Here is a 27,704-nt window from a genome sequence, read left to right as displayed (position 1 = left end):
CATGGCACAGTTAATGTTATAATAACATATGCTTCCTAACTTTAGCTGAATCAACCTGACCTGCGTCAGTTCTGTTCTCTGAGCGTGAAGGTGAGAGTCACACAAGTGATCAAAGAATGTCACACAAGTGACACAAGTGATCTGCAAGTTGTTTTCCGTGGGCTGCCTCAGTCAGGTGAGGACTGTGCATGGCTTTTGTTTTAGATTCAGACCCCGGGACAAACAGATGAATCTTTGTATGTGCTGTGAATCTGGTTGTGATCCAACTAGTTTTTAACTAGATGAATATGCCCTTTGAATGTCGTGTTTCCATTTGCCCCTGTATCTCTTCCTTGCACTTCTGGTTATTTATGTATTTAATATGCAAATAAAGACACACCAGCTCATGCATCAGAGGCCTGCATCCGATGTCCCCGGGTTCTATTAGGAGCAAATCTGTATATCTTGACTAGAGTGAGTCCCTTTGAGGCCATTCATCTGGGCTGGCTGTGTTTATAAACTAAGGCTTCTCTTTTTTCTCCCCTCTACTCTCTTTGTATTACTGATATTTGTAAAACTGTTGTTTGGCTCTCATTTTTGTGGACATCTGTTATGCAGCCAATCATTTAAAAAAAAAAATCTAAACTGAGCTAAACGTATCAACCATAACTATACTTCCTTCAGTCCCCAGGGAATTTAAACCGATTTCTCTAGCTGCAGAATGTAAAGTCCCTGACTAAAATCATTTATGTTATTTTAAGATTAACCATGAATGTGCTGAAAGCCTTAAACAATTTCTGGGATTTCTTAATCATCAACTTCTTTACCACTGAAAACAAACAAGAGAAACTGAACCGCTGTGTTTCACAGCATTAATCCTAATAATCTTTAACTAAGTTGAAGGCATTTAACTCCATCGGGATTTTCTGCTGGTCAGATCTGTTTTTCTTCTCTCATAATCACTCATTCAATAAATACATACGTTGAAAGTTCTACGTGGAGGAAGTAAAACTCAGAAGCCTCAAATTTTCCATACTGAGTCCATTTATTGACCATTTTTTTCAAAAATTTATTTTATTTTTAATTGAAGGATAATTGCTTTACAATATTGTGTTGATTTCTGCCATACATCATCATGAACCAGCCATGAGTATACATATGTCTCATTCCTCTGAACCTCCCTCCCACCTCCCACCCCATCTCACCCCTCTAGATTGTCACAGAATTGCTCCCTGTGTCACACAGCAGACTCCCATTGGCTGTTTCACACATGGTAATGTATATATTTCCATGCTACTCTCCATTCATCCCACACTCTCCTTCCCCTCCTGGGTCCACAAATCTATTCTGTATGTCTGCATCTCCATTGCTACCCTGCAAATAAGTTCGTCAGTACCATCTTTCTAGATTCCATTTATATGCATTAATAAACCATATTTGTTTTTCTCTTTCTGATTTACTTTACTCTGTATAATAGGCTCCATCTTTTGACATGTACAAGTGTCTAAATGTCTTTGAATACATTCTGTGCTTCCTTGGACTACCTTAGCTCCTTCATTTCTTTCTCCAGATGTGAGACCCCAACAGTATTCTTTCAGACCCAGCACAGAGTACACAGAGAAAAGACTTAATGACGTTCCTTTCTAGGGAAATTAGAGAATATTTTATTTCCTGACATGTAGGTAAGCAGTATGGAGTTTTTGCATAAACAAGAATGAATGAAGTTAAACTCCAAATAAAAAATTTCAAGTGATACTGCACAGGCTGCCTACCTTCCTCCTGTTACCAGCCCTCTTTTCCTTTATCGTCAGTGGACTCATAGGTCTCTGTGAGCTGAGAACCTTTCTGCCCCATTTCCTCTCCTCATGTTCTTACACCATTGACCTTTGTGGTTTTCTAGGAACAATGTTCTGAAGGTTTTAGAAAGAGAAAAATCCATAGTTAAGGTGTTAAACTTTGTGCTGATTCTCACAGCACCTGTAATGACACGAAGTAGAAGAGAGGAAAGCATGCATTTAATTCAACAAATATTTATTGAATGTTTACATGTATTCCTGATTTAAATACTGAAGGTAAATAAATAAACAAGATGAACAATGTTTTTATTCTTACAATGGGAGAAGAGAGTAAATAAGCCATTATAGAAATAGAAAAATATCAGAGGAGGAGTATTTTGGGGGAATTAAAGTGGAGTGCGGAGATAGAATGTGTCTGCTAATCGCTTTACCTGGGGAGATCAGGGAAAGCCTCTTTGAGGAGGTGATTAGGATATTCATGTTTTCCATTTTCTGTGTTTTATGATGTGATCTTGGGGCCTTTCTAATCCTGGAGAGACTGCCCCACCCTGAGCTAATCCTGCAGATAGCAGATGATTCCCCAGGGGGCATGCTTTGCTATGAAAACCTAACCCTAACCCTAACCCTAACCCTCCATCACCTCCTCTTATCAGGCTTCTGCGGTGCAGGACACTATTCCCTTCCCCAAATTACCCAAGACTGGTGCCAGACTACTAGGACAATTATTCAAACTATCCTATCCTAAACTTACTTGGGGGCTTATACTGCTTTGCTCATTCCTCCCCATGAAAACCACAATAAAGGCTCAGGACCATGCTTTCCTCTTGTCCTTTCTGTTTCCTTTTTGTTTCAGTGCTTCCCCCTGTGTGCTACGCATTCTGTTTCTAGGGACCTCTGAGTATAAAAACCTTATTTCCTCATAGTAATCATTTCTATGTATGCAATTCTTACCATGCCTAATCAAAACAAATTCCAGCTTACATTTTTATACAGTGATACTTAAGCTGAGTAGAGAAGGAAATGGCAACCTGCTCCAGTATTCTTGCCTGGAAAATCCCATGGACAGAGGAGCCTGGCATGCTACAGTTGATGGGGTCTCAAAGAGTTGGATGTGACTGAGAGACTAAACAACAACAACTTCAGCTGAGATCTGAATGACAAGTAGGACCAGTCACACAAGGATAGAGATGAGAACATTCTAAGTAACAGTGCAGAGATTCTAAGCTTGGCAAATCAAGGCCCACACAGAGGGACACACCTGGAGAAAACTCCCCTCTTACCTCTTACTTCTTTTACTTTACCTTCCGGACATTTCTTGATCTGTTAATCCACAGATCCCTAAAGGCAAATATCTCTAAGGGAGTCAGATGTCCCACCATCCTTTTTATACAAGTCAGCGCTTGAGTAAGTAGATGACTGATGAGAACTGAAAGTCTCATTAAAGCACTTCATACCAAGGTGTGCAAGAATCTTTGCTAATGTATTGTCATTGAAAGAGGGAGTTTATTAAATGAAACACATTTTTTAATATTCCACTCAATAGTTTTGTGTCTTAGTTAGTTAGTTAGTTTAGTCGCTCAGTTGCGACCCCATGAATCAGCACACCAGGCCTCCCTGTCCATCACCAATTCCTGGAGTTCACTCAAACTTGTCCATAGAGTCGGTGATGCCATCCAGCCATCTCATCCTCTGTTGTCCCCTTCTCCTCCTGCCACCAATCCCTCCCAGTATCAGAGTCTTTTCCAATGAGTCAACTCTTCTCATGAGGTGGCCAAAGTATTGGAGTTTCAGCCTCAGCATCAGTCCTTCCAATGAACACCCAGGACTGATCTCCTTTAGGATGGACTGGTTGGATCTCCTTGCAGTCCAAGGGACTCTCAAGAGCCTTCTCCAACACCACAGTTCAAAAGCATAAATTCTTCAGTGCTCAGCTTTCTTCACAGTCCAACTCTCACATCCATATATGACCACTGGAAAAACCATAGGCTTGTCACTCAAATACCCAATATACACTTATCAATACATCTCTCATTACACTGAGGTTCTAGTGATGGAGTGAGGCACAATCATCTTTCCTAAGGAGTCAGTGACTACTGTGATCACTCTATGCTCTTGTGATTTCTTGTTCAGAGTCCATCTTGTCCTTTATATTATAATTATACCCAAAGCTACATGAGGGTGGGAGGTAAGTTCAACTCCTTATCAGTAGCAAAATTTAGTGTCTGGAAGACTGAAGCCAGTCCATTAATGACTTCAAAATGAAAATTATTAAATCAAGTTATACTAAAAATTTAAGTTATACTAAGATAAAGTATAAATATGAACGGTAAAGGTAATTTCTAATATTTTTATTGGAAATTAGGACCCAGGAAGGCTAAATTTCTTAGACTTAATGGGTTTCATTTCTGGCTGAGCTTAAAATCCACCAAGAAGTTTTTAAACTGTAACAGTACCAGTCCGCATTACAAAGCTGAGTCAGAACCTAAGGGTAGAATCTGGGTATTAGCATTAAAAAAAAAAAATTCTCTAGGTTATTCTAATATGCATCCAGGGTTGAGGAACACAGATCTAGGCTAAAAGGCTACAAACAGTAAAGGTTAATGCAGCTGGCTGGTGTCTTTAGGCAATGTGAAGAATAGCTATCAGAATTTGCACAAATCGATAGGAAAGTAGAATTCTCAAGGACACAGAGGTTCACAAAGGTCTATGCTCCAGAGATAGAGGGAAATGGGCAGAGAAGCTTTAGACAGAAACACAAGCTGTGCAACCAAGAAGGAAGAAAGTGGATTGTCATATGCCCCCAAATGAGTTCTTTTGTGTTCATTTTCAAAGTGCTTACAGAATTTCAGGTGACTGAAGTCATTGGCAGGCATCTTTGCAGAAATACAGATCATAATATTTGAGAAACAAAAAGGAAAAACCCTGAGGGCAGAGTTGATATTTTTCTTTTCAGAGATGACCTGGAAAATTATACTTCTTTTTGCTCCAAGAACTTATTATGCTGGCAAATATTTGTAAAAATGTGAGTTCAACCCATGAGTTTTATTTTAGCAGACATCCAGAGTAAGGTCCACTTGCATAAAACAAATGCCAACCTTCCTTTCCATTCCCAAGTCCAGTACTGGATCTCAGTTTATGCTTTCTTATAATGAGATCTGCCATGAAATTTTAAACTAACAAATGGCGATGGTTTACAAAAAGCTGTCCAAACGAATCCTTATCAACTGGAAGCCTTGTTAACGATCTGATATCTGAATTTATTACTAAGAAGTTCTTTGGGAACAAATTCAAACATCAAGTAAAAATCAATTAAAAAGCAAAATAGATTAAAGTCTCATCTTCCATGGTTATATAGATGATCATTCTGTTAGTTGACTCTAAAGTTTGCCCCCAACTTCTCTCCTTTTTATTTCCTAGACATTATAGTTTGTATTTCTCCAGAGATGCCTGCCAATGACATCAGTCACCTGAAGCTCTCCAAGCATCTTTAAAATAAACAGTAAGAACTCACCCGACTGATACACGTTTGTGAAATATTGTTTCGGCCCAAGAGTTTTATTTAAATAGCTGAAAGTGATCCTAGCATAGGTTCATGATTAAAAGCATAATCTCTTGATCAAATCCTGACTCCACTATTTCATAAAATCAATACTTGTTTAACAAATATTTATTCAGTATTTGCTAGTAATAGGCACTAGATGTTTTAGACGATAGGAAGGTACTGGTGAATAAAAGAGAGAAATATCTGTGCCTTCTTGATGCTAACACTGCTACTGAAGGAGACTAACAATAAAAACAATAAACTTAATTTATTTACACATTGTATAACACATTAAAAGTTAAATGTACATATTTTTTTCAATAAAGGGTTTGGGGATGCTGAAAGGATCAGGAGTGTTTTATAATATTAAATAGAGTAAGCAAGGTAGCTTTCATTGAGAAGGTGATTATATGAGTAATTGCTTGAAGGAGATGAGGGGATTGGCCTTGTGGCCATCTAAGGGGAGAGTGTCTGGGAAGATGGAACAGCAAGTGTTTAGCCTGGTAGCAGAAGTTTGCTGCTGTGTTTGATGACAGTAAGGAGGCAAGAGTAGCTAGAACAATGTAAACAGGAAGAGAGAGAAGTACAAAATGATGTCAGAGAGTTTGGAAGAGGGAGGCAGGTCACAGGGTCTGATAGGCCATTGTAGGGACTTTAGCTTTTCTTCTAAGGGAGAAGGGAAGTTATTTGGAGGATTCTAAGAGGAATAGCATGGTCTGACTTCTGTTTTAAAAGCTTCCTTTGGAAGAGATTTCTACTTCTGGCATGACAGTGGGAGGAGTTTCACAGATCTCCTCCCCACAGAAACTGGTAAGAATTATTATTATTACTTTTGATCTATTACCTTTTAATAGTTTTTTTCTTTTTCTTTTAATTGTCAGATGATTACTTTACAATATTGTGATAGTTTTTGCCATACATCAACATGAATTGAATAGACATACATATATCCCCTCCCTCTTGAACCCTCCCTCCACCTCCCTCTCTGCCCCATCCCTTCAAGGTTGTCACAGAGCATAGGCTTTGGGTGCCCTGCATCATACATCAGACTCTCACTGGCTATTTATTTTACATGTGGCAATGTGTATGTTTCAATGTTATTCTCTCAAATCATCCCACTCTCTTTATTCCACTGATCCTATGTGTAGGGCAGCAAAGGAGACCCAGACATGAAGAAATTGCTTTTTGGACTCAGTGGGAAAAATTACTTTTTTAAATCAACCATTTAGGGTCTCAGGAAATGGCCCAGAGAGCATACAGCAGATAAAGAAACATTTATTCAAGAAATCTACTGAAACTTGGTAAAAACTACAAGTTGTGGTATTTGAGCCAAGAACCCTGAGTTCCCTTCCAGCTCAGTGATACAGAAACTGTGCTCCAAACTTGTACAGCCATGAACAGGTTCTCTCTGCCAAGCCCCCAGTTGGAAGGGCTACCTTCTGGGGAAAGGTAATAAGTGAATACTGTTCATCTTGCCTTCAGTCACCTACTGGTGAAGCTAAATTCCTGGTGCATGTGGTTAGGAATTGGAGGCTCCTTCTGTCTAACCACCACTCATGGGATGGAGGCTATTCTGTGGCCATGGCACCACTGAGAATACTAGAGCCCTGATTGCTCTTTCCTTGGTTGTGAGGGTAGGTGTTCTATGCTGAGAGAGGTGAGCCAGTGAGACCTGGGGCTGCTGACTTGCCAACCACTAAATGCTCAGTTCCTGAAGTGGAATGTGACTCAGAGAGAAGGGTACTATTTGTGCCCATCCATAACATCAATGACATGGCTAAGAGATTTTTGCCTAAGAGGAAGAGCAAGCCATACAACAGAGAGTTCGAAATTCCTCCCCAAAGATGTCATTTGCAACCATTCAAGACTAAGGTCACTCTCAAAAACAGTGGAAGTCTTGGTGAAAGGTCAGATTCACAGATTCTTTGGAAGTAAAGGCTAAACTATAGGCCAGGTAGCTTTCCAGAAAGATATGGGGAAAGCCATGGCTAGGAAAAGCCTTCCTAGAGTCAGTTCAAATCTCACATGTTGACTTTGGGAACTATGCGTTTCAAAGAGCCAAATTTGGATTGGATTAGTCTCGGTAGTAATTTATGTACCAATGCACTGTTGAAAACAATAAAGCAATCAGTCTGCAATTAGTGGCACTTGACAACTAGGTGTGCTCAAGAAGAGACAATCAGAAAGAGCCATGCCAAAACCACTGTTGTCTCGGAGTACCTGTGGTCTCAGAGAAATGTGGGGCAGCGTTCAGTGCACCAACATGGTTTTAATGGGAATACCAGTAGAAGAGGAGAGAGAGAAAGGAGAAGGAAAATATTTGAAGAAATAACAGCTGAAAACTAATGAAACTTATTTTAAAACATGAATTTATACATCCAATGATTTCCAAGTAGGATAAACACAAAAAATATACAAGTAAACACATGTCTAAAATCCAAAGACAAGGAGAAAAGCTTGAAATCAGCAAGAGAAAAGTGACTTGTCACTTACAAAGGAAATGCAATGAGATTAACAGCTAACTTAGAAACAATGGAGGCAAGTGCTCAATGGGAAATATATATATATATATATATATATGTCAAGAATCCTGTATCCAGAAAAACTATTTTTTGGAATGAAGGTGAAATAAAGACATATAGACATTCCCAGATAAAGTCTGAGTGAATTTACTACTAGCAGATTTGCTTTAGAAGAAATATTTAAAGGAAGTCCTTCAGGCAGAAAGCAAGTGGCCCTAGATATTAATTGGAATCCATACGAAAAAACAAAGATCACTGAGAAAGGTAGTTGATATAATTATAAAAAAACAGTATAAGTGCATATTTTTATCCTTCTCTGAACTGATTTTAAAAATAATTGTGTAAAATAATATGTATATAATGTATTTTGGGCCCTATAACATATAAAAATGGAATATAATTGCCAATAATAGAAAAAAGAATTAAGTAGAAGCAAAGATGTATTGGGGCTTCCCTGGTGGCTCAGATGGTAAAGAATCTGCCTGCCATGTGGGACACCTGAGTTTAATCCCTGGGTTGGGAAGATCCCCAGAAGGAAATGGCTACCCACTGTAGTATTCTTGCCTGGAAAATCCCATGTACAGAGGAACCTGGCTGGCTACAGTCCATAGGGTTGCAAAGAGTTGGACATGACTGAATGACTAAGCACAGCACAGCACAGCATAGCAAAGATGTATTGAGCTAAGGAAATGCCTCTATATGCTAACTCAAATTTATAGGAAAAAATGGAGTGATATGGTGACAATAAATAAGAAGATTAATATAACTAAAGATAAAAGTGTACATTTGCTATTCTTATTTTTCCCTCTCAGCTTCTTTAAAAGACTAAATTGCACAGTCGTGTCCAACTCTCTGCGACCCCGTGGACTGTAGCCTACAAGGCTTCTCCGTCCATGGGATTCTCAAGGCAAGAATACTGGAGCAGTTTACCATTTCCTTCTCCAGGGGATCTTCCCTACCCAGGGATCGAACCCGGGTCTCCTGCATTGGAGGCAGACGCTTTAACCTCTGAGCCATCAGGGAAGCCCCAATAATTATGACAATGTAATTTTGGATTTGTAACATTTATATGTGCAATTAGTATAACAATAATATCACCAAAAACGGAGAAAGAGAACAGATCTAATAGAAGTAATATTTCCATAGTTCATAGAAATTAAATTAGTATAAATCTCAAACTAGTTCTAATAAGGTAAGCCCCAGAACAACCATTAAGGAAATAACTCAAAAATACAGTAATAAAAATCACTAAAGAAATTAAAATGATATTTTAGAAAATATTCACTTAAGATAAATGAAAGCAGTCTGAATACATTTGGACAGTAGAGTCAATGAGATAGACTGGCTGATAGATTCAAAGTGAGAGAATCAAAGACAACTCCTTGTTTTTTTCTTGGAGCAAAAAGCAGGAGGGCTTTTCCATCAGCTGATAGAAGGGAAGACCCTAGGTGGAGTTGCTTTGGGGCTGGGCAGGATATCTTTTTATTTGTCCCTGTTAGATTCACTGTCTAGCCTTCTTCATTTTGTTCAGTCTCCCCACGAGACTGACTTCTACAGAGCTCCTCAGTTCTGCACTTTGGCTTTCCAGGTATGTTCAGTTAATTGGAAATACTAAGAGATTTAAGGGTCGGAGGAGTTACTTTAAACACATACGCCTCCAACAAGGGTCACAGCTCCTTTCAGCTGACCTTCTACCTGTCTCTCTATTTCTGTCTCTCTTCTCCTCCCTCTGCACCCCAGTAACCATGGCTTCCTCCGTTTATTCCTTTATCCTTCAGAGTTGATGGGACAATACTGCCTTTGTTACACTGGAGTATCGTGCTATCTTTGTGGCTTCCCTACATCCTGTAAACAGCTCCTTTATTAAAATGGCCTCAAATTACCAAAATTAAGTGTGTTGCCTGTTCTTGTGCTTCCCTGGTAGCTCAATGGTAATGAATCTGCTTGCCAATGTAGGAAATGTGGGTTCAATCCCTGGGTCAGGAAGATCCCTTGGAGAAGGAAATGGCAACCCACTCCAGTATTCTTGCCTGGGGAATTCTATGGACAGAGGAGCCTGGCGGGCTACAGTCCATGGGGTTGCAAAAGGGTCAGACACAGCTTACCAACTAAACAACAACAATCTGTTTCTTGCCAGAACTGTGGCCGATATGGGAAGAAGATCAGAAATTTGATTTTGTACATGCTAACTTTAAGATCTCAAAGGGAGAAAGAGAGTAGGTGGTTGGTTATTTGAGTCTGGAATGCAGGAGAGTAACATAGGCTAGAGATAAGAATTTGAAAGTCATTAGCAGAAAAAAGATAGCTAGAACCAGGAGATAAGATCACTGAGGGAGTAAAAGAAGATCAAGAAAAGAAGAGGACTGAGACCTGGGTCTTGGACACGCTACTGTTAGGAATGTTGGATAGATGATGAGGAACCAGAAAAGCAGAAGGAGCAGTTAGGAGGTAGGAGGAGAACCACAGGAAGCCAATGGAGGAATGTATACCAACAAGGGAGAGTGATTCACTGTGTCAGATGCTGCTGAAAAGTCAGGTGCAAACAGGACTAAGAATTGACCATTTAATTTAGCAATGTGGAGGTCATTGGTGACCTTGGCAAGAATAACTTAACTAGGGTCAGGGTAGCAAGATCTGTGTATAGTGTGTTTTAAAGAGAATGAGAAGAACTTGAGAGAGCTCTGTACTCAGTGGCTCAGTCGTGTCCGACTCTGCGATCCCATGGACTGTAGCCTGCCAGTCTCCTCTGTCCATGGGATTTCCCAGGCAAGAATACTGGAATGGTTTGCCAGTTCCTACTCCAGGAGATCTTCCCAACCCAGGGATCTAGCCCTCATCTCTTGCATTGGCAGGTGAATTCTTTACCACTAGCGCCACCTAGGAAGCCCCAGAGAGAGCTGCTGCTGCTAAGTCGCTTCAGTTGTGTCCAACTCTGTGTGACCCCATAGACGGCAGCCCACCAGGCTCCCCCGTCCCTGGGATTCTCCAGGCAAGAACACTGGAGTGGGTTGCCATTTCCTTCTCCAATGCATGAAAGTGAAAAGTGAAAGTGAAGTCGCTGAGTCGTGTCTGACTCTTAGCGACCCCATGGACTGCAGCCTTACCAGGCTCCTCCCTCTATGGGATTTTCCAGGCAAGAGCACTGGAGTGGGGTGCCATAGAGAGCAAGTTTAGACAAATGAATTTTGCTATAAAGGTAACAATATACAGTTAGTGGCTAGGGAGGGAAGAGAAATTTTACTTTTGTGATCATTTGTTTTGTTTTATTGAGGTGGGAGAATAACAGCAAGTTTGTATGCTGATAGGTATGATACAGTGAAAAGAAAAAATAATAATGCAGACCAGAAATGGGGGACTTGATGAAGATGCTCTGGAGTAGGAGAGGGTGGAATCTGAGGCACAAGAAAGGTTGCCTGAGACAGGAACACAGAGCACACAGTTCATCTATAGTGACAAGAGAGAACGCAGAGTCTGAAGGTTCAGAATTTCTCTTCTGACTATTTTCTCAGTAGAATAGAAGATAAAGTAATTGCCTGAGAGCAAGGATATGAGGGAGGGGTTGGAAATTTTAGGCGAAGTTGTGAATAATTGCCTACAGGTGTAAAAGTTAATGACCTAAGGAAATATAATATGAATGCTGGCACATCAAGAAATCCCTTAAAGTTCACTATCATGAATTTAAAATGGAGCTGTGTTTAACTGAAGGGATGCAGTTAGAGAGTAATAGGAAGTTGGCTTCAATAAGAAGTTAGGGTTTTCTTAAGCAAGTTTTCTGGCCTCATATATAAAATTGGAATAATAACATTAGAGAGTTGCTATGTGCAACCGTGAGAGTTTTCTTAAGCAAGCCTTCTGGCCTCATATATAAAATTGGGATAATAATACCATGAGAGTTGCTATATGCATTAATTAGATAACACAAACAAAGGTTTATCACAGTGTCTGGTGCATAATAAGTACATGATAAACTTGTACAGTAATTATTGGTATTCTAACATCTAGTAGGGCTCAGAAAACTTCCAGAGTGGAAATATCTGTTTTAATCATTCCTATAATGACCAAATGGGGCTTTCTAGGTGGCTCAGTGGTAAAGAATCTGCCCACCAATGCAGGAGCCACAGGAGACATGAGTTTGATCCCTAGGCAGAGAAGATGCCCTGGAGGAGGAAATGGCAACCCACTCCAGTATTCTTGCATGAAAAGCTCCATGGACAGAGGAGCCTGGCAGGCTATAGTTCATGAGGTCGCAAAGCGTTGAACATGACTGAGTGACTAAGCATGAGCACAACTCTTCCTAGCACAGGTCTTCTTACCAGATGGGGACTTAGACACTACGTCTATGCTGTCTTTACGTTTTGCTTCCACTAGGCATCAGTTCAGTTCAGTTCAGTTTAGTCGCTCAGTCGTGTCCGACTCTTTGCAACCCCATGCATGCCAGGCCTCCCTGTCCGTCACCAACTCCTGGAATTCACCCAAACTCATGTGCATCGAGTCAGTGATGCCATCCAGCCATCTCATCCTCTGTTGTCCCCTTCTCCTCCTGCCACCAATCCCTCCCAGCATCAAGGTCTTTTCCAATGAGTCAACTCTTCACATGAGGTGGCTAAAGTATTGGAGTTTCAGCCTCAGCATCAGTCCTTCCAATGAACACCCAGGACTGGTCTCCCTTGGGATGGACTGGTTGGATCTCCTTGCAGTCCAGGGGACTCTCAAGAGTCTTCTCCAACACCACAGTTCCAAAGCATCAATTCTTCGACACTCAGCTTTCTTCACAGTCCAACTCTCATATCCATACATGACCACTGGAAATGCACAAAATAGCTCAGGGAACCATTTACATGTCTCTGCAATGCTTCAGTTCCATTGTAGAGCAGTAGCTGGATAGCCTTGCTGCTGTTTGTTAGAGACTTCTGACATTTGATCTTTTTGCTAAATTCTTGGCAATGCCCTTAAGACATATAGGAATCAAGTTGCTTACATTAATATAACTTTGAAGTTATTCCTCTTTTTCTAACATTGGTACTCTAAAAATAGGAATTTCAAAAAAGTACAGATAGCTGGTATGCCTTTGTTGACCCTTCAAACATTATTTCTTTTATTCTGGACATTGACTGCATTTGATTAATCTATCTATGTCACATTACCTTGATTGTGGTGTGTGTGTGTGTGTTAGTCACTCAGTTCAGTCTTGTGCTACTCTTTGTGACCTCATGGACAGGGCTCCTCTGTCCATGGAATTCTCCAGGCAAGAATACTGGAGTAGGTTGCCATTCCCTGTCCCAGGGGATCTTCCCGTCTCAGGGATTGAACCCTCGTCTCCTGCATTGCAGGAGGAATTGTACAAATTCCTTACCAACTGAGCCACCAGGGAAGCCCCTACTTTGACTATGTTTACTGTTACATTTACTGCAAAGATTTTGCTTTGGAGAAATCTACATTATCCACTGAATAATATACTATTCAATGTAGTAATATACTCAACACATTTCTGAAGAGAATTGACATTATCTCTTTGTTGAGATTTTCTATTTTTTCATTTGTTTCAAGAGGATATGTACTGGATTGTTGAAGCATTTTTATTATGGCTGCTTTAAAGCCTTATCACATAATTCCAACATCTGATTCCTGTCAAAGTTGGTGTCAATCAATTGTCTTTCCTACTGAGTGACTTTCCTTTCACTTTTCAATTTCGTGCATAGGAGAAGGAAATGGCAACCCACTCCAGTGCTCTTGCCTAGGGAATCCCAGGGACAGGGGAGCCTGGTGAGCTGCCGTCTATGGAGTTGCACAGAGTCGGACACGACTGAAGCGACTTAGCAGCATCAGCAGCATTCAAGTTCTGATATTCTTGGTTCTTGGTATGACAGTTGGGTTTTTTTTGTTGTTGTTGTTAATGTTGTATCCTGGGCATTTTGTCTTTTATGTTAGGAGATTTGGATTCCTATTTAAATATTTTATTTTAGGCTTATTTAGGTTTAGCACTTGGTCTACTTTTATATGTTTGTGATTATAATGCAGTTTAATTTTCAGAGCCTTATTTTGATCTGCTTGGTTAACCTTGGTGCTAATGGGTTCTCAGTAATCTGGGTTCATGCCACCTAAAGGGGTGAGGAGGTGTCCCCAAGTCAGGCTACTGGGTGTCTCTTAGTCTGGGAGAGATATGCTGACATCTTCCCTGTCAGTGTCCCCAAGCTGCCTACTGTTTCTGGGCAAAGAAAGAGAATTCTCTTGAACCCCTGGGGACAAAGAGCCTTCCCAGTTCAAACCATTTGCTGTGTAACTGAGTGAATGCCTTTGGCCAATTTTATACCTTGTTCACCTCTTCTGATGCCTTTAGGCAGTAAACACAGTTATACAATGCAAATCATTTTCTCTTCAAGTTTTAAACAAGTTTTAAAATAATATGAATAAACCTGACCATATAATTAAATGAATATGTAGAAAGCACTCAGTACTTTTAATTAAAAAATTTCAACCTCACAGAAAAGTTGAATAAAGAACAATGAATACTCATATACTCCTGTCTGGATTTATCTACTATAGAGTTACCAGGTAAAATGCACAACTCCCAGTTAAAACTGAGTTTCAGATAAATGATGAATACTTTTTAATATGTGCATGCATGAAGTATTTGGGACATGCTTATGCTAAAAATTTATTTGTTGTCTATCTGAAACTCAAATTTAACTGGGCATCTTGTGTTTTCTTGGGAAATCCGGCAGCCCTAACTTGCCGTTAACATTTGGTCTCACTTGTTCCCATACTTTTTCTTATACATTTCTCCTTTCCCAAACCATCTGGGGATCATTAAAAAGGTAAAATCTCAGATAGGCTTTGTGTATGTATAGGAATAAAATTCATTTGCACTGGCTTTTTTAAAAAAGAACTTCTTCTTTTGTATTGAAGTGTAGCTGATTAACAATATTGTGATAGTTTCAGGTGGACAGCAGAAGGATTCAGCCATATATATACATGTATCCATTCTCCCCCAAACTCCCCTCCCATCCAGGCTGCCACATAACATTGAGCAGAGTCCCCTGTGCTGTACAGGAGGTCCTTGTTGGCTCTCCACATATTGGCTTTTTTTGAAACTAGTGCTTGAAACTGCATCTGCCACTTGTTATTATACAGCACTAGATCCCTACTCTTGCCTAAATCCTGGCTAGTTCTTAGTGCATATCCATATGTAGTTACAAAAGCACTTCAACTCTCATGTCAAAAAACCAGTTTCTATCACCATTGAAACAGTAATCAAGTGGCCTCTGAACATCATTCTTCTGGAACTCATACTAAAGCCATTTTTAAGCTAAGGGTAAGCCCTCTACAGAAACTCCTGTATTGACTAAAGAATTACCACTGCTTGGTTCTGGTGGATTTTCTAGCTTTTCTCAATTACTTTAGTATGAGAAGTCTCACCTAAGTTCTCTTTTCTTTAGACATACCCTTATTTGTAGAAACTTTAATGAAATGTTCAAGAGTACAAGTCTAGGAGTCAGACGATCATGGGTTAAAACCCTGTCTTCTGTAGTCATGGAAGTTCACGGAGTTCTAGTTCTCATAGCTCGAAGAAGTTATTTCTTTGTGACTCATTTTCCTCCTCTGTAATGTGGAGTAAAGTATCTGCCTGCAAGGTGAGCCCTGTGCCTGGTACACGCAACCTGGAGATCATCATGCAGAGTTCTGCCTGACCTTTACTGGAGTCAGTTTTGGATTATGTGTTTCTTATCTTTCCTTGAAAATAACTTCCACACTGAGTATGACTACTTCTAAACCACAGCTACTGCTCACAACTTTGTTACAACAGACCAGATACTCATATATAAATGAATGGAAGTTAAAGGGGCTGATGTCTCAGTTGTATGCTGAGATCCCTGATAAGGATCTAAGATACAATGATGTGGGTCGGGGAGCCTCATTCAGATAGAAGTATAGTAGAGAAGGAATTTGACTCCATCATCAACCATATGGTGTGTGTGTTTGTGTGCACATGTGTGTGTTAGGATTGAAAAAAATGATACCAGGATATATAAGAGTTTATGAGTTATATATGGAGATTTATGTTTCCTTCATACTTCATATTGCTCAGACATTATCAGATCAATATGTCGAGTGCGGGTCATCAGACCTTTAGAAGAATGTGGGGAAACTGGAACTGATGCAGAGAAGAGAATCACAAATATGCAAATATTATATGAAAAAAATTGAGAGATTTGAAACTGTTTAGCTTGAAGAAGGTAAAAAAATGACTTGGTTTGTTTTAAGAATAGGAAGAGCTTTTCATAAAGATTCAGATCAGCTATTCCTTTTGTCCACAGAGGACCAAACAAGGGGAAAGGAGTACATTAAAAATACTGATATTTTTTATTTTGTGTAAAGAAGAATTTATTGCAAACGGTGATAAAATAGTCAATGGACTGCTGAATTAGTTACAGGGTCTGCAGTAGGGGAATTTTCTCTTAAAGCTTTGTGGATAATCACCAGACCTACTTATTTTCAATTTGGCATCTACCTAAACCAGGTTGCTGCACCAGATGAATGCTGAAGGCTATTTCTAGCTTTGGAGTATAACTGGAAAATAGCAAGGGGTTGCATATATAAGATATGTTGCACAATTAAAGATCTATCTATTGAAGAAGTGGGTCAGCCACAAAGCAAAAGCAAGCGTTTTAGCATGCTCTCGCTGTTACACAGAGCACAACGTGCGACCCATCAGTCAGCTGCTAAGAGACAATCCAGGTCAGCCAGACTGACAGCATTTTTAGTGCTGCTTGCATTGAATTTGCATTTGCTATTATCAAAGGGGCAACCAACAATTTCTTAGAATAGTGTGTATGCGTTGACCCATAACCAGTGAAACAAACAAAATTTAAAAAGCTGCTGTTAAATGAATAATTCTTCATGTGGATAGGAGCTTTTTCCTTATTAAATTCAGAGTGGATTCATTCTAGGAACAATTTTGGTGTAGAGGCTCTCTCACTTGTTACAGATTACTGACTACAGTGCTTTGCTGCCAAAATACCTTGGCTCATTCTCAAGCCTCAAGAACTGCATCAATTTTTCCTCTCATCATGCCCCAGAGCCATCAACAATATCTCTAAATGTCTTTTCTTCTCATTTTATTTAATTCTTTTGTCTCAAGTTCCCTAAGAATTTTTGTGTACTGTTTATTCCATCATATGTTAATTACAGGTCATGGTCATACATTGATTCACATGATCCATATACGCAGCACATGATTGTGTACCTTTGTTCCTTTACCTGATCTCTATGTTTTCTTAAGCTGTCTACAATCTCAAGCATCTGCAAGTCTGTATTATTCCCCTCACCTGCATGTGGATTGGCACAGATACTGACACACAAATGTATTTTTCAGCCAATGTTTTTTGTCTCTGACCATATCTAAAAGACTTGATTGTCTGTATGTAACAAACAGAACAGAACAACAATAGTAATGAAACAAATCAAAACAAAAGCCTTGTTAAAATCAGCTGGAAATTTATCTCCCACATGGAAAGATCTGGAAGCAAGAAGTCCAGGGCTGCTGAGGCAGCTCCAGCATTACAGTTTCAGGTTCCTTCTCTTCAACTATCCTGACATCCTCTGTGCATGGCCTTTTTGTCCAGGTGACTTGCTATAGTGTCAGCCATCATGTCCACATTCCAGGAGGTAGAATGGAGGAAAAGAAGGAAGAACAAATTCACATCCTTCCAGAAAATTTCTTGGAAGGTCCACACATCACATCTAGTTGATTCTCATTAGAACATTGGCACATGGCTGCTCCCAGCAGCAAAGTGTGTTGGTAGGTATAGTTTTTTACTCCAGGTGACAGTGTGCCTGACTATCACAGATAAAGGAATCAATGAGGTGACAAAGTAGACAATGAGTAGTCTTCACCCCAGAGCCCAAATGTTGCATTAGAAAGAAGAGGTTCAATCCAAGTACAGTGATTTTAAATGTCAGAGTGACATGGATATTTCCCTTTGGTAACTAGGCACCAAGCACCATGCATAATTTATTCATTAAGAACTACATCCAAAATTCTTCATGAAAACCTGGGAAGAAGGTGTTGCTTTATGTCATACTAAGACTGAGGACTGCCCAGTTGATGATAAAGTTGGTAACTGAACCCAAAAGTCAGATCCTTGAACCTGTATTATTAACTGTATCACTGTGTTGTCTGTAAAGCAACGTCGGAACATTGCCTTTCTAGGAGTTTTTCAGCATAGTCTGTGGCAGAACTTTCAGGAACTCTGTGATGCTGCCTTTATTATGACAACACACATGAACATATTTAAACATATTCTATCTTATTTAAACACATTTATATCTATGCCTTCATTTGGACATGATGTACCGTTTTCAGGAGATGCTCTGAACTTTTATAATTGTTAGTGGTGGCATACTGCACTACTTCATTTTTCATTTGTTAAGTGTTGTCTTTAATTTTCTGCTTCATAGAAATGTGGGACCATTAAAGTTTGTGTTAATTAAGTCCAGTTGATGCAGTGCATTCATTATTTTGTGGCATTTTATTCTTATAGCTATAACTGAGATATACTCATGATTCAAGATGGTGACATCAGGCTGTTTGGTTGGGGAATGGCCGAACTGTAAAGCCTTGTCAACTCAGGCACAGGATGGATGACAAGCTCACTGTAGAAAACAAGATTAGCAGGTTTTAGGGGAGTTGATTTTAGTTTAAAAAAGGTTGTCCTATTGCTTTGATTGTAGAATAAGATCAAAATTTTCGTCATTATACAGTGACAGATGTTTGACAAATTGAGAAACATACCTTAGTCCTATTGGATGTCAAATTTATAGAATGTTACCTTAGGGGAAAACTAATCTCAAAATAATTTTTTAAATTCATATGTTTTCTAACTCAGTGATTATATTTCCTTCATACCAAATCAAAACCTTCTAGTCAAGGGTCCATGATGTCAATATTTCATGCCAGTTGATGTGTGAAATAGCCTTCTTTTTCAATAACTGATGAAGGAATAGGGAAGATTTGATGCTTATGGAATTCTTTTTTATTTCAGAGAACTCTTAAAAGGAATTTTCCTAGTTATTTATTTCTATGAGTCATGTCATAGTTTTCCACAAAGAATTGAAAAAAAAAATGAAATAAAGATGTCATAACAATGTTTTAAAAATGTTTATTACAGAAATCATCAAACACAGGAAAAACAGGCATAATAATACTATTATGAACTCTCAAGCACCCATCCCCCAGTTTCAGCAGCTATCAATCAACATATGGTCAATCTACTTCAGCTTCCCCTTTGTCCCATCACCTTCCCTTCTCCATGTTGGATTATTTTGGAGTAAATCTCAAACATCATCTCATTAATCTGTAAATACTTCATTATGAACCTATGAAAAATATGGATTCTTTTGTTTTTTTAAACATAAAATTGGGTGTGAAAGTGTTAGTTGCTCAGTCGTGTCCGACTCTTTGTGAACCCATGGGCTGTAACCTGCCAGGCTCCTCTGTCCATGGGATTATCCAGGCCAGGATACTGCAGTGGGTAGCCATCTCCTTCTCCAGGGGATCTTCCTGACCCAGAGATCAAACCCGAGTCCCTTGCATTGCAGGCAGTTTCTTTACTGTCTGAGCCACCACATATGTAAACCCAAACATAATATTCCTTCTGCAAAAATTAATAATGGTGTTGAGAACATGATAGGTTTATTCTTTTTCTCTCTTCTTTTAAACAGTTGGTGTGTTGTAATCAGAATTCCAGCAGGTTTACATATTGCATTTGGTTGTTATGTCTCCAGTGTTCTTTTAGTAGATAGGTTCATTTTTCTTCTGTTTAATTCTCTTGCAATTTATTAGTTGAAAAAAATTACAGAGTATCTCACATTGCGAATTTTGCTGATTTGTGTCCCTGTGGTGTCATTTACTATGTTCCTTGGCTCTTTGTTTTCTATAAATTAATAAGATTCGGGTTTCATTTTACAAGAATACTTCCTAGATGTCATTGTATACTTCTTATTGCATCATATTAGGAGGATATAATGCTTCATTGTCTCTAATTTTGTGATGTTAATATTGATCAATTTTTGTTAAGTAATGTCAGCCAAATCTTTTCATTATACACCTTTCCATTTCATCAGCATTTCACCTAACAGTTTTAATAGCCATTTATGATTAACACCTAAACCAATTATTCCATTAAGGATTGCAAAATTGAGATAATCTAATTCTATAATTTATTCTTCACTTATTAACTACAATTCTTCTTTAAGGACAGCTTTCCTACATCAACTATGTGGTTACCTTAAAGTATGTGTGTGTGTATTAGTCATGTCCAGCTCTTTGTGACCCTATGGGCTGTAGCCTGCCAGGCTCCTGTCCATGGGATTCTCTAAGCAAGAATACTGGAATGGGCTGCCAGTCCCTTCTCCAGGGTGTCTTCCCAACCCCAGAGTATAGGAAAGGCATATAAATTCTTGGCTCCTTCCTTCATCAATTTTCAGAATACTAAGCTAATTCCTTAACATTGGGCAATGTTCACCAGTGGACTTTTAAGTATTCTTGTAAACAAATGGTCTTAAAACATATTTATTATGTTTCAGTCTACTGTTTTTGTTATTCATTTCTGTGTTTAAATTATTCTATCTTTGAACAGTGAGAACATTTTCAAATTAGATCTTGGGTTTTTTTCAGGACTTTCTGGTTCAACCAGATGATCCACGCTCATTTTGTACATTTCTGACCTAGATCTCAGATCATCTTCAGTGTTCCTTTTCACAGAGAATGATATTTAGAATACCCAGGCTAGTTACTGGGTCATTTTTGTTCCTGGACCTTTTCAGGAGGTCAAAGCTAGAAAAAGAGTTGAGAAATTCATGCTGATATTTTCAATTCAAATTCTGATTACTGAGTTTTTACCTATTCAATTTGTAGTTGTATCTTTTTTCTCTTTCACTGAAAAACTTGGTTTCTAAAATAATAGTGTAATTATGTATTTTCTTTGTCTTATAAAAATTTCGAGGGCTTCCCTGATGGCTCAGTGGTAAACAATCCATCTGCCAGTGCTGAGACACGGGTTCGATCCCTGGTTTGGCAGTATCCCCTGGAGAAGGAAATGGCAACCCACTCTAGTATTCTTGCCTGGGAAATCCACGGACAGAGGAGCCTGGTGGGCTACAGCCCATAGGGCCCCAAAAGAATCAGACATGACTTAGCGACTAAACAACAAAATAAAAATTTCCAAAGAATATATTAATTCTAACAATATGGTTATTGAAGAGAGCTTTGATTATTAGGGAGAATTTTTTTTTTTTTTTGCGTTTGTCTTGTCTTTAGGGCTTCCCTGGTGACTCAGACAGTAAAGAATCCACCTGCAGTGCAGGAGACCTGGGTTCCATCCCTGGTTTGGAACGATCCCCTGGAGGAGGGCACGGCAACTCACTCCTATTCTTGCCTGGAGAATCCCAATGGACAGAGGAGCCTGGAGGCTATAATCCATGGGATCAAAAACAGACACAAACTGAGCAACTAAGCATACAGAATATATCCCACTGGGGATAAATTTTGCTGTTTTAAAGCAAAATTACTGTTTTAAAGTCACTTTGAAATAACTCTTCCCTAAGTGGTTAAGTGACAAACTCAAAAAATATTTTTTTCTTTTAGCATTCTAACTTTGGGGTTGATTTTTTTAAGTTCTTATTTTTTAGAATGCTATAAAGCATTTATATGTTTCCAAAGTAAAATCTGCAAAATATTTTGAAAATCTAACTTCCATCTGTATTCCCTTACCCAATTCCCATTCTCACTAAAGGTAAACATTGTTATTAGCTTTTGGTTTATCTTAGCATTTCTAAAATAAAAAAGTGTGTATGTGTGTGTGTTTGTATTGCCTCTCTTTCTTAGCTATAAAATGGCATAGTATGCACATACTATACATACCGCTTTTCTCTAACGATGTATCTTGGTGATCACAGCTGCATAGTGCTCATTTTGTTGGCGTGACCTTAGTTTATTCAACCAGTGCACAATAGAACACAATTTGGGTTCTTCCTGATCTTTTACTATCACAGAAATGTTGCAATAAATAGCCTTCTTTACAAATACAATTTATTTGACCCATATTTTGATCAGACATTTGAAAGGATTATTTCAAAAATTTCTTTTTATAAACCAAAGTGTGATAAGCATTCTTGTACACGAAACTGTGGTTATCCTACTAGATTATAAGCTCCCTGAGAGTAAAGTGTTTATTTCTTCTATGTGCATAACACAAAGCACATCAATTTGAAGGTAATGATTGATTAAGCGAAATGAGTCTCAAAAAATACATCAGGAAAACAAATTCATCTTTTTGGAAAATACATGCACATCAGCTTGTTACTGATCTTCAAGACCAACAACGTAAAGATTCTTTTTTACTGAATAGATTTGTCTCTGTATTTTGTTTATGGAAAGTTTCTATAAACAGAAATTATTCCCTAGTAAACACTGAATGAAGTTAAAGGGAATACAAGAAAGAGTAGTCCTATTTATTGATCATCTACCATACTCAAATTAGTCAAACAGACCACAAAATTAATTGAGATTAAGTAATTCAGGTGTTGGAAATAGTGTTAAATTGCAGATGGCATTCTTGTCTCAAGGAGCCTATTTTCTAGTGGGGAGACAGAAGTGGGAAAACACTGATAATAGATACATAATGACATATACAATATATTTTAGAAAACTGATAATAATGGGAGGGAAATTCTTGGGAAGGGAAGTAGGATGGGATTCAAAGCACAAGCGGTGGGTACAGCCTTGGATAGGACCAGAGGCTGGTGGATTTAGGGAAAAGAAAATAAAGTAGTCCCTTTTTATTTCACATATGTTCTAGGGAAGAATGCAGTGAGAGTGAGTGGTGAGAGGGTATTAGAAAGGGTGAAGTCATTAATTTGGAGAGTGAGAAAGTTTAAGGTACTAGGGGAATGTACTTGATGTCACACTTGGTTCTATACTTGTGAGAGATTATTTAGCAAAAACTGTCCTTCCAACAACCTCTGTTAATGGAAATTTTGCTACCTATGGTGTGGCCAAGGGGATTAAGAAAAAAAAATTTCCCCCTACTCTCACTAGGCTGATTGGAATAAGAATTAGCACTGGACTAGTGGGAAATCCATATATAGCAATGTCTAGTGGATGGTGTATCACCTTTGACATGAATGACCTTAGCAACAGTTTCCTTCCTTTGGAATTTGAAACTAGGAACCGAAGAGAAAGAGGCAATTAGCAGAAACTGAAGGAGAATAGTAAGAGATGGTATTAACAGAGTCAGGGTCCTGACAAGTTAGAGTCAGGGTCCTGACAATTTAAAGTCAGGAGAAAGCAAAATCTATGCTGAAGCTGAAGCAATCTTTCAGAAAAAACAGGAAGGATATGCAGAGAGAAGCAAAGAAGGAAGAGAGGTGGAACAGAGTCTTTCTAACTGCCTCATTTCCTGAACATATTCCAGGTCCAATTTCTTTTTTTCTTTTTCTAAAATTAATTTTTATTGGAGTATAGTTTCTCCAATTTTGGAGCAGGAGGAAGTGAAAAATCTGGCTTAAAACTCAACATTCAAAAACTAAGATCATGACCTCTGGTCCCATCACTTCGTGACAAATAGATGGAGAAACAATGGAAACAGTGATAGACTTTATTTTCTTGGGCTCCAAAATCACTGCAGATGGTGACTGCAGCCATGAAATTAAAAGACGCTTGCTCCTTGGAAGAAAAGCTATGACAAACTTAAATAGCATATTAAAAAGCAGAGACATTACTTTGCCAACAAAGGTCTGTCTAGTCAAAGCTATGGTTTTTCCAGTGGTCATGTATGGATGTGAGAGTTGGACCTATAAAGAAAGCTGAGCCCCAAAGAATTGATGCTTTTGAACTGTGGTGTTGGAGAAGACTCTTGAGAGTCCCTTGGACAGCAAGGATATCAAACCAGTCAATCCTAAAGGAAATCAACCCTGAATATTCATTGGAAGGGCTGATGCTGAAGCTGAAGTTCCAATAATTTGGCCACCTGATATGAAGAGCCGACTCATTAGAAAAGACCCTGATGCTGGGGAAGATTGAAGGCAGGAGGAGAAGGGGATGACAGAGGATGAGATAGTTGGATGGCATCACCAACTCAACGGACGTGAGTTTGAACAAGCTCTGGGAGATGGTGATGGACAGGGAAGCCTGGCATGCTGCAGTCCATGAGGTCAAAAAGAGTTGGACATGACTGAGTGACTGAACAACAGCATTATTTGAACAATATTTGCATTGCAATGTTGTATTAGTTTCTACTGTACAGAAAAATGAATCAGCTGTACATATACATATACATTATTCACTCAGTCTTGTCTGACTCTTTGCAGCCCGTGGACTTGTAGCCTGCCAGGCTCCTCTGTCCATGGGATTCTCCAGGCAAAAATACTGGAGTGGATAGCTATTCGGCCCTCCCTTTTGGACTTGCTTCCCATTAAGATCATCACAGTGCATTCAGAGGAGCTCCCTGGGCTGTACCGTAGGTTCTCATTAGTTATCTATTTTATACATAGTGTCAATAGTGTATGTGTGTCAATCCCAGTCTCCCAAATTCAATTTCAATCAGCATGTTTCCTTAGAGAAAATCTACTTTGACTGGAATGAGGTTGAGTGGATGGCTGCCATTTCAGTGTACCCAACATCTACTTTCTCTGGCGAATAGCAGGCTCATTCTTCTCTAGGAAAACTATTCTTCCTCAGTGAGGTCCATGAAATTTGGATGCAGCTGATTTTTAGGTAGTTTGTCCTTCTTCTCCACCTGACTGCAACTTTCTGATTATATAAATGAGAAGGCACCAGAGCTGACCTCTAAGGCAGAAAGAGGAAAAACACCAGTACCAGTGCTCCCATCTCCTCTACGCCCCACCTCCTCCTGGCCTGTGACTCACTGAGCCCAGATTCTGCCTTAGTTATTGTCGTGAGGGATAGATCCTGTTTGCTTTGTCTGCTTGAGGTTTCTTAAAGCTCTGAATTCTGTCATCTCCTGGAGTTGACTTCCTTTGATAAATAACTGACAGCAATCAGGAGAGAAATTTAGTCTTAGAATTTTAAAGTTTTGTCTAAAAGCTTAGTATTAGGATATAGGCTACATAAATGAATTCTGACAGATTCTAGTATTAAGTATACCTAAGACAAAGAAATTGTGCCATCACAGGGAAAAAATTGCCAAATTTTCTTTTCTTAAGAACCTTAGGATTAAGAGTTGAAACGTAAGATACCCTGATTGCATCACCCTTTCATAGTCACCCAGGCTTAGAACATGCCATCACCTATGGCTGCTCTGAACATCAAATCAGTCACCAGGACCTTGGCTACATCTATTTCTTCACGACCATCCCCATTGCCACCAGGCCTGGTCCAGGCCTTCATTATCTTGTGCCTAGATCATTGCAGTATGGTTACAATTTGTCTCTGACTGGATTTTTTTTTTTCACTTGTTTCACTATGCACACATGTTCCTATGGCCTTGCTAAGATGATAGATTATCACAGCATCTCCCTGATCAAACCCAAACTCCATTTCATAGCTCTACAAATCCTCTTGATTTGGTCCATACCTGCTTTTCACTCCTCTATGTGAGCTTTCTGCCTAGTTCATCAAATAACACAGTCAATGAGCATTTATGGGGTAGCAGGATCTGTGATATGGCTGGATATGCAATTAGGAATAAGATAAGATACTGCCTTTATCATCCCAGAGCAAATATTCTACTGGAGCAGCCAGACAAGTAGGGAGGAAATAAGATCCACTGGAGTGAATTCTACTTCAGTGAGAGCATGGAGAATTAGGGGATACAAAAGCAGTAGCAACTCATCCAGTTCTGGAGGCCCCAGCAAGGCTTGTTGAGAAGATGGCATCTCCCTTGAGTCCTGTAAGACAAGTAGGCCTCTTTGTTCATTGACCCAACATATGAGAGACACCCTTCAAGATGCAGCTCTAACTTCAACCCATGAAATAATTCCTCACCACCTGGCTAGTGCCTCTCATCTCCTCTTCCTGCTCTGAGCTGCTCTTGTTGTTCAGTCGCCAAGTTGTGTCTGACTCTACATGACCCCCACAGACTGCAGTGCACAAGTCTCTTCTGTCCTCCACTGTCTCCTGGAGTTTGCTCAGATTCATGTCTATTGAGTCCGTGATGTTATCTAACCAACGCATCCTCTGCCCACCCTTCTCCTTTTGCCTTCAATCTTTACCAGCATCAGGGACTTTTCTAATGAGTCAGCTCTTCCCATCAGGTGGCCAAAGTATTTGAGCTTCAGCTTCAACAACAGTCCTTCCAATGAATATTCAGGTTTGATATTCTTTAGGATTGACTGGTTTGATCTCCTTGCAGTCCAAGGGACTCGCAAGAGTTTTCTCCAGCACCACAATTCAAAAGCATCAATTCTTCAGAACCAAGCCTTCTTTATGGACCAACTCTCACATCCACACATGACTACTGGAAAACCCGTAGCTTTGACAGTATAGACATTTGTTGGCAAAGTGATGTCTCTGCTTTTTAATACGCTGTGTAGGTTTGTCATAGCTTTACTTCCAAGGAGTGAGCTGCTATATAGCATTCATCTATTTGTTCATTCAATCAGAAAATATTTAATATGTCCTAGTAGGTAGCAGGAACTTCTAGGTTTTGAGATACAGCAGTGAATAAAGAGTAAGTCCTTGATCTTGAGAGCTTATATTCAAATGGAGCAAAGAGATAATATTAGACAAACATGTAACATGTCATGTGGTGGTAGTCCCTGTGAAGAAAAATACAACATGATAAGAAACAGAAGGTGGGGAGGAGCTATTTTAGACAGAATGAAGTCTCCCTGCTAAGGTAACTAACATTTGAGCAGAAAGACACATTAAGTTTAAAAAGCTGAGGGAAGAAGTTTCCAGGCTGGAGAGCCATTGAGTGTAAAGCCATACAGCCAGGAGAGTGTGGAGTTATAGGAACAGTGCTGACCCAGAAACAGTCATGTGACTTTTCAGTGGCTTATTGTTGTTCAATTGCCAAGCTGTGTTCAACTCTTCATGACTCCATGGACTGCAGCATGCCAGGTTTCCCTGTCCCTCACCATCTCCCAGAGTTTACCCAAGTTTATGTCCATTGAATCGGTGATGCACCATCTCCCAGAGTTTACCCAAGTTTATGTCCATTGAATCGGTGATGCCATCCAACCATCTCATCCTCTGCTGCCCTCTTCTCATTCTACCTTCAATCTTTCTCAGCATCAGGGTCTTTTCCAGTGAGTCAGCTATTCGTATCATGTGGCCAAAGCATTGGAGCATTGCCCTTTTCATATGGGTCTGAGCTGTTCCTCTCAAACATGTTTTCTTAGCCTATGGAGGCTAAGACCTTCCAATGAATATTCAGGGTTGATTGCCTTTAGGATTGACTAGTTTTATCTCCTTGCTGTCCAAGGGACTCCTCTATAATTGTCTCTACTATTCTTGCTTCTAATTTTCCGCATGCAGTCCAGTGTCTCCACGAGGCTATCAGCAAGTGTTCATTAACTGAAGGAAGTGAGATTTACGATTTACTCATGCTTTCAATGAATTATTATGTGTTGTAAGGCACTTGTACTTCCCTCACCTGCCTGATATTAAAAGAGCACAGTCCTTAACCACAGAAATAAAGGGGGATGTGGTGGGGAGGCGGGTGCAGAAACTGAAACTATCCTCTAAATATCAATTTCAGGAGCCTGAGAGTCTGCCTCTAGGGCAAGAGCTAGAACACTTCTGGCAAAGTTTCTGTGGATTTTAATGTAGTAGGGACAATCTGGGAACCAGAGTTGAATGAATGACTCCCTCAAAACTGATTGAGTGAACTGTAGTCTGTGGGC

General features: G+C 39.4%; 1 protein-coding gene and 1 non-coding gene across 2 annotated transcripts in view; one reads left to right on the top strand and one right to left on the bottom strand.

Moving 5' to 3' along the window:
• Positions 1-27,704, top strand: part of LMNTD1 (lamin tail domain containing 1) — a 505,938-nt gene that overhangs the window by 255,634 nt on the left and 222,600 nt on the right. The gene's annotated exons all lie outside the window — the stretch shown is intronic.
• On the bottom strand, positions 8,790-8,861 carry TRNAR-CCU. Its single transcript has one exon. It is a non-coding gene; the product is annotated as a tRNA-Trp (tRNA).

The sequence above is a fragment of the Bubalus bubalis genome, chromosome 4, assembly GCF_019923935.1.
Source record: "Bubalus bubalis isolate 160015118507 breed Murrah chromosome 4, NDDB_SH_1, whole genome shotgun sequence".
In the NCBI taxonomy this organism is placed as follows: Eukaryota; Metazoa; Chordata; class Mammalia; order Artiodactyla; family Bovidae; genus Bubalus; species Bubalus bubalis.
This window is presented reverse-complemented; position numbering and strand designations above follow the sequence as displayed.